Source organism: Anabrus simplex, chromosome 4 (assembly GCF_040414725.1).
Source record: "Anabrus simplex isolate iqAnaSimp1 chromosome 4, ASM4041472v1, whole genome shotgun sequence".
NCBI lineage: Eukaryota > Metazoa > Arthropoda > Insecta > Orthoptera > Tettigoniidae > Anabrus > Anabrus simplex.
In genome coordinates, this window is record NC_090268.1 from 373,354,256 (window position 1) to 373,362,880 (window position 8,625).

Consider the following 8,625-nt stretch of genomic DNA (forward strand, 5'->3'; position numbering starts at 1 on the left):
GCCCTGCGCGGATATAGAAAATATTATACGCATTGGCACATCCGCGAATGGAGATCCGTGGATATTGTAGATATTTAACTACAGTATATTACACACAAGGTACTGAAACGGATAGATCTGTTAACATAATACGAATACAATAGGCCTGATACCTAGCACCAGAATCCATACAGTCACAGGGTTATGAGGTATTTTCTCTTGTGGCAACTACCAATACGCTCTTTATCTGGTACAGCCTTTAACTTATTTCATCAATGAATCATTCTCTAGTGGTCCTCTTAAAAATAGCTAAAGTAATCCCAGTCTTTTAAAGTGGAAACACCGGGCGAGTTGGCCGTGCGGTTAGGGGCACACAGCTGTGAGCTTGCATCTGGGAGATAGTGGGTTCGAATCCCACTGCCGGGAGCCCTGAAGATGGTTTTCCATGGTTTCCCATTTTCACACCTTAACTAAGGCCATGACCGCTTCCTTTCCACTCCCAGGCCTTTCCTATTCCATCGTCGCCATAAGACCTGTCTGTGTCGGTGCGACGTAAAACCTCTAGCAAAAAAAAAAGTGGAAACTTGCATGATTTTCATAATTACAGACCAATATCAATACTTACTGTTATTTCAAAAATATTTGAATGTGCTATGAAAGATCGGCTTACTAAATTTTTAATAAAATACAACTTGTTAAATCATGCACAACACAGGTTCAGAGCTTGTCCGTTTTATCACATTTTACACAGTTGGTCATAAATGCTCTTGATAATGATGAAACTGTGATCGGACTATTTTTTGACCTTTCAGAGCATTTGATACTGTTGATCATGAAATATTGTTGCACAAATTATATCATACCTGGATAAACGATCCCAGTTTGTTGAAATTACATATTGTAACAGTAAAGGGCATAATGAGACATATCACTCTCAGGGGAAGAACATAGACTAATGTATTCCGCAGGGTAGTATTTTAGGGGCCTGTTCTTTTCTTGATCTATGTGAATGATCTTCCTCGCAATAATCAAGTAGAAACTGCAGTTCTGTATGCTGATGATACAAACATAATTATTAATAATCCTGATCCTGTGTCTATAGAAATTGCAGCAAATGCAGTCCTGTCTAGGTTAGAATCATAAAACCAAACCAAACCCCATGGCACTACAGCCCTTGAAGGGCCTTGGCCTACCAAGGGACCGCTGCTCATCCTGAAGGCCTGCAGATTACGAGGTGTCGTGTAGTCAGCACGACAAATCCTCTCGTCCGTTATTCTTGGCTTTCTACACCACGGGGCCGGCGTAGGGTTAGAATCATGGTTCAGAAAAAACAAATTAACACTGAACCTCAAAAAGACCCAATACATGGAATTTAAGGCATCTAACTACCATGACAAAACTGAAAAAAAAAAAAAACAAACCTAAATGCAAATGCACTTGAAAATATGTTGACCACAAAATTTTTAGGTGTCCATATAGATGAAAAATTAAGATGGGATTGTCATATTAAAAAATAGGCAAGTCTCTGATTTCTGTTTGTTTTGCCTTAAGGATTTTGTTTAATAGTTGTAGTGAAGAATATGTTAGAATAGCATATTTCGGATATTTCCATTTAGTCATCTCTTATGCTATTGGTCTCTGGGGCTGCCGCAAATCAAATCTTGATGTTATTTTTCGAATACAGAAATGAGCTACCGGTATCAGAATTATATCGAGACGTAACAGACCATTATTTAAGAGACTAAGGATACTCCCAGTACCAAGCATATACATCATGCAATGCATTGTACATGTGAAAAAAAAAAAAAATCACTTCAGAAAGAATTTTGACAATCACAATTACCAGACGTGAAAAAGAAATAATATTTTTATCAAGCACATTGCCTTGGAATCAGATTATATAATAAGCTTCCAAATAAGATTAAAGAAATTAGTCCCATCAGTTCATTTGCCACAGCTTTAAAAAATCTCCTGCTGAGTAGCTGCTTCTATAGTACAAAAGAATACATGATGAAGTGCTGGTAATGATGCTGTTACTTATTAACTTGTAAATGTTCTTAATATCTAGTATATAGTCTTAAAAATATATTGATGTCACATTGATTATGTATGTATTGTTAACACCACACTCATAGATTTTTATTTTGTCTTGTAAATATTGATTAATATTATTTATTATTTTAAAAAGTTAGGATGTGCTGTCCTAACATTGAGGTATTTGGTGTTCTTGTTTTTTTTTTTTTTTTTTTTTTTTTTTCCCTTCTTTTTCAAAATGTTCATTATACATACATACATACATACATACATACATACATACATATATACACACACACACATACATTATCATTAAAGACTGTTATGCCTTTCAGCATTCGGTCTGCAAGCCTCTGTGAAAGAAACCAGTGACATGGTAACAATGATGATGTTCATTATTAAGCATATATTATTGCTAGTAACAGGTAGAGACCCTCTCAGAGGCAGCCCTGCCCAGGGAGTGGTGCCCCTGCCTATGTGAGCCCCAGAGCACACTGACATGGAGTGTAACATCTGGTAAAATGTCCCAGCTAAGGGTAACGAGTGAAGACCTCAACAGCAGCAAAAGTGGAGAATATGATCTGGTATGGTGGAGCTGGCGGATGAGGCAACCCATTCCTCTGGGGGTAGTACAGGTGGAACCCACTGCCTTGTGGCATGACATATAAATTATAAACATGAAAGTTTTCCACCTATTCAATACATAGTTTTATTTACACTGCGTGTATTTACATTACATGCAACTAGTTTCAACCCTACTCGGGGTCATCATCAGCCATATTTAAACTATACACAATATTTGAAGAAATCCCAAACATGTTTCTAATGAGCAGTAAGAACAGTATGGAACAAATATACAATTAGCACTATGATGTGTGGTTGAATTAGGCAAAGTGCTATGGTGCTAAAAATGTTGCATATGAAAGTGAGATATTACATGTGACAATAGGTGAGTAATATATAATACAAGTACACAAATATGTTAAGTCTGGGTATAGAAGTACAAATGAGATGCTCTATGTTGTGGATCAATTTGAGTCAAATTTTTTTTAATACATGGTGTTTCAGATAGAATTCAGTAGGTCCTGGCAATACATTATGGTTGTGGACCGAGCATTATGGTGTCAAGACTGAACGCAATATAACAAAAGTATACAAGTATGTACTATGTTTGAGTAACAAATGTGTACATGATTCTCTCTAGAAGAATCTGTGATGAGTTGATTAACACTGTATCAGCTTAAGCAGAAATGTTGATACTTGGTGTGTTAGGTAACCAAGCCTTGTTCATATGACGACAGGATTGATTGTTGGAAATGTGCAGACTGAATATGAAGTTTTAGAAAAACTCCTGGAGTTGTAAGTAGACACTGCGCGTGGTGATATGAATGGGTGGAACTCTCAATTCATGGCGGATCAAATGGAACCTATTAAAATGAAAAAGAAGCCAGTAAAAACACAAAGTACGCGGAAAGTAGAATAGATAACAACAAAGCGAATGGACACTCACCTTGTGCGGCAGTGTGTGTGCAGCTTAGCTGGTAGTGTGCAACTGGTGGCGGAAGGAGATTTATGGGAGGGGAGGAAGGTGAGGGGCAGACGCATGCGGATTGGGCAGAGTGGTAGTGGATTTGTTGGGGGAGGGGGGGAATTTAAGATGGAGCTGAAGGGTGTGGAAGAAAGGGTGTTTCGGAAAAGTACCTTTAATTAAACTTAGGATGGGATGAGGAAGGATTCTCAAAGGCTAAGGGAGTAAACCCCAAAAGAAAATCCTCAATTACGTTAGGCCTAGCAAGCCAGTAAAAGAGCTTCTTTGTAGTTGCTTTCAAAATGCATAAGTGTCTCAAAATTCATTTATCAACCAAATTAAGAAGCCAGCATGAGCAGACTCATGTCCGGAATGATGGTTTATGGCCTGATGATAGACAGGGTCTTGCAAAAATGCAAAAATCCTGGAGCAGACTAACACGGATTGGCACCATCAACTTACTCAGTCTCACAGGAAAATGTGAAGAACTAGTGGACCTCATGGAAAGGAGGAAATTAATGATACTGGGGCTGAGTGAAACCAAATGGAGAGGGAAAGGAATGAAGAAATTAAGAAAACAGTATACACAGTATTGGCATAGAAATGACAGAGAGATGAGGAACGGTGTTGGTTTCATCATGAGTTGCTGATATTGAGTATGTTAGTGAGAGAATAATAAAGGTGACTGTGCATTTAGGAAAAAGAAAAAAAAAACTATCTTTGGTATAGGTGTATGCACCTCAAACTGGATGTTGTCAAGAGGATAAGAACCAGTTCCTTGATCATTTGGAAAAAGTTCTTAGTGAAGAGAGAGTAATCATTATAGGAGATCTGAATCACAGATTGGTACAGATATAACAGGATATGAGAACATAATGGGACCTCATGGATATGGTGGAAGAAATATAGAGGGTGAACATCTCCTTGACTTCTGTGTGAGGAATGGGTTGGTGGTAAAAAATAGTTGGTTCAAGAAGAGACAGAGCTATAAGGGATGGACTACAAAAGACTGTAATTGATTATGTCATCTCAGGTGAAGAAAGGAACAGAATGGTAACAGATGTCAGATTAATACCCAGCGAGAGCCTTGACAGTGACCACCATCTATTACAACAAATATGTAGGTAAATGATCCGACTAGTCAATACTATATATTGATTTTTATTTACCTTTCACCTCAACATTCCGTCTAGTACATGTCTAGTACATTCTCTTCATCAGCTAGTTGAATTAAAATTCCAGTATACAATATGACCTATTAAAAGAGGGGGGCCCCCAGTTAAGAAATCTAAAACTATGGCCATTACAATGTAACATATAAAAAGATTGAAGACCCATCTTGTCATGTACAATAAAACACAATATGATAAGGTCTATTTGAATTAAAATCAATCAATCAATACTGATCTGCATTTAGGGCAGTCGCCCAGGTGGCAGATTCCCTATCTGCTGTTTTCATAGCCTTTTCCTAAATGATTTCAAAGAAATTGGAAATTTATTGAACATCTCCCTTGGTAAGTTACTCCAATCCCTAACTCCCCTTCCTATAAATGAATATTTGCCCCAGTTTGTCCTCTTGAATTCCAACTTTATCTTCATATTGTGATCTTTCCTACTTTTATAAACGCCACTCAAACTTATCCGTCTACTAATGTCATTCCACACCATCTCTCCGCTGACAGCTCGGAACATACCACTTAGTCGAGCAGCTCTTCTTCTTTCTCTCAATTCTACCCAGCCCAAATTTTGCAACATTTTTGTAACACAACTCTTTTGTCGGAAATCACCCAGAACAAATCGAGCTGCTTTTCTTTAGATTTTTTCCAGTTCTTGAATCAGGTATTCCTGGTGAGGGTCCCATACACTGGAACCATACTCTAGTTGGGGTCTTACCAGAGACTTATATGTCCTCTCCTTTACATCCTTACTACAACCCCTAATCACCCTCATAACCATGTGCAGAGATCTGTACCCTTTATTTACAATCCCATTTATGTGATTACCCCAATGAAGATCTTTCCTTATATTAACACCTAGATACAATGATCCCCAAAAGGAACTTTCACACCATCAACACAGTAATTAAAACTGAGAGAACTTTTCCTATTTGTGAAACAACCTGGCTTTTAACCCCGTTTATCAACATACCATTGCCTGCTGTCCATCTCACAACATTTTCGCGGTCACGTTGCAGTTGCTCACAATCTTGTAACTTATTTATTACTCTATAGAGAACATCATCTGCAAAAAGCCTTACCTCTGATTCCACTCCTTTACTCATACCATTTATATATATAAGAAAACATACAGGTCCGATAATATTGCCTTGAGGAATTATTACAGGGTCAGATAATAATAATAATCGTATGGCCTCAGCTACCGTGTGCAGACATTTCAATTTGATGCCATCTGGCTGTCTGCTCGTCAATTTAGACGTTCCGTTTTACTCTAGGCCCCCACTAGATGGCAGACCGAGTAAACCGAAACTCTCTTGGGCGTCTATGGCTGAGATTTAATGAATTTTGTCGGGTAAACACCAAATGTGTCACCAGAGATCTTTTACATGCCGACATCGTACGACATGGAGTGTCGAATGGACTTTTTTCCGCCCTTCAAAAATCCGACTACCTTTGCCGGGTTTGAACCCGCTATCTTGGGATCCGGAGGCCGACACTCTACCGCTGATCCACAGAGGCAGCTAGGGTCAGATAAAGCTTCACCTACTCTAATTCTCTGAGATCTATTTTCTAGAAATATAGCAACCTATACAGTCACTCTTTTGTCTAGTCCAATTGCACTCATTTTTGCCAGTATTCTCCCATGATCCACCCTGTCAAATGCTTTAGACAGGTCAATCGCGATACAGTCCATTTGACCTCCTGAATCCAAGATATCTGCTATATCTTGCTGGAATCCTACACGTTGAGCTTCAGTGGAATAACCTTTCCTAAAACCGAATTGCCTTCTATCGAACCAGTTATTAATTTCACAAACATGTCTAATATAATCAGAAAGAATGCCTTCCCAAAGCTTACATACAATGCATGTCAAACTTACTGCCCTGTAATTTTCAGCTTTATGTCTAAAACCCTTTCCTTTATACACAGGGGCTACTATAGCAATTCTCCATTCATCTGGTATAGCTCCTCCGACCAAACAATAATCAAATAAGTACTTCAGATATGGTACTATATCCCAACCCATTTGTCTTTAGTATATCTCCAGAAATCTTATCAATTCCAGCCGCTTTTCTAGTTTTCAACTTTTGTATCTTATTGTAAATGTCATTGTTATCATATGTAAATTTTAATACTTCTTTAGCCTTAGTCTCCTCCTCTATCTGGATATTATCCTTGTAACCAACAATCTTTACATACTGCTAACTGAATACTTCTGCCTTTTGAAGATCCTCACATACACACTCCCCTTGTTCATTAATTATTCCTGGAATGTCCTTCTTGGAACCTGTTTCTGCCTTAAAATACCTATACATACCCTTCCATTTTTCACTAAAATTCGTATGACTGCCAATTATGCTTGCCATCATGATATTTAGCTGCCTTCTTTGCTAGATTCAATTTTCTAGTAAGTTCCTTCAATTTCTCCTTACTTCCACAGCCATTTCTAACTCTATTTCTTTCCAGTCTGCACCTCCTTCTTAGTCTCTTTATTTCTCTATTATAGTAAGGTGGGTTGAGCACAGCGTCTTGTTGTGATGTGGAGTCACAGTGTCCTTGGTGTTGCAATGCTTTCTTGTAAACTTCATATGGAGTGGTATTAAGAATATTAGTAGCGGACCTGAGAAACTTCTATGTGCCAAAAGTACAGAACAGGAAAATGCCAAAAATCAAAGTATGGGAACTCTAGAAAACAGATAAGAGAACTGAGTATCAGAACTGGATAAAAACCCAGTTACCAAGAAGTGAAAGGCAGAATGGACCAGACTAAGGGACACATTGGTTAAGGAAGCAACCAAAGTTTGTGGAAAGACAAGTATGAAAACTAGGGAGAAGGATACATCGTGGTGGAATGAAAAAGTGAAAGCAGCAATCAGGGAAAGAAATCTCTTGCGGAAAGAAAGGGATCAGGAGAAAAATAAACTGGATCTTACTAGAGACGAGGCAAAGATCAGAAACCTTGAACAATTATACCGAAACAAGAAACTGGATTGTTAAAAGAATAGTTACAGAAGAAAAGTCCAAGGCATGGTATATATTCACTCAGAAACTGGAGGAAGACAGCAGAGGCAACAAGATACAACTGTATAGTGTTATCAGAGGTAAAAGGAAACCAATGAATACCATAAAGGCACTTGAAGATGAAAATGGAAATCTGGTTACGACAGAAAGTGACATGAGAGAAGTCCTGAGGAACCATTTCGACCACCTACTGAATAGACCAGTTTAAGAACAAAATACAGAACCGGAAATCCAAGCCTACAATGAGGAATCTCCCATCACCTGGACAGAAACTGAGACAACCTTAAAATCTATGCCTAAAGGAAAATCGTCAGGTGCAGATGAAGTGAATGCGGACACGATAAAGGCAGCAGGCATCCAGAGTATATAATGGATGCACAGAGTACTAAATTCCATATGGACAGACAACAAAATACCTGCAGATTGGAGCAAGGGCATTATAATTTCCCTGTTTAAGAAAGGCAGCAGACGGAAACCCACCAACTATAGAGGAATCATGCTGCTGTCTCATGGGCTAAAAATTCTAGCGATGATCATAGAAAGGAGATTGAGAACAATCATTGAACCACAGTTAGAGGAGGAACAATATGGATTCAGAAGTAACAGATCAACAATAGATCTCATTTTTAGCACCCGCATGCTGATGGAAAAGTATTGGGAGAAAGGCAAGAACCTGGTCATTGTATTCCTGGATATAGAAAAGTCCTATGATAGTGTTATAAGAGATAAGATCTGGGAGTGCCTGAGGAAAAGAAATGTGCCTGAAGGACTGGTAAGGAAAATTCAGATGTTGTACAAGGACTGTACTAGCTGTGTAGAAATTGGGGAAGGTCGATCGGCCATCATGGTTTGAGACCAAGAGTGGAGTTCAACAAGGAAGTGCAC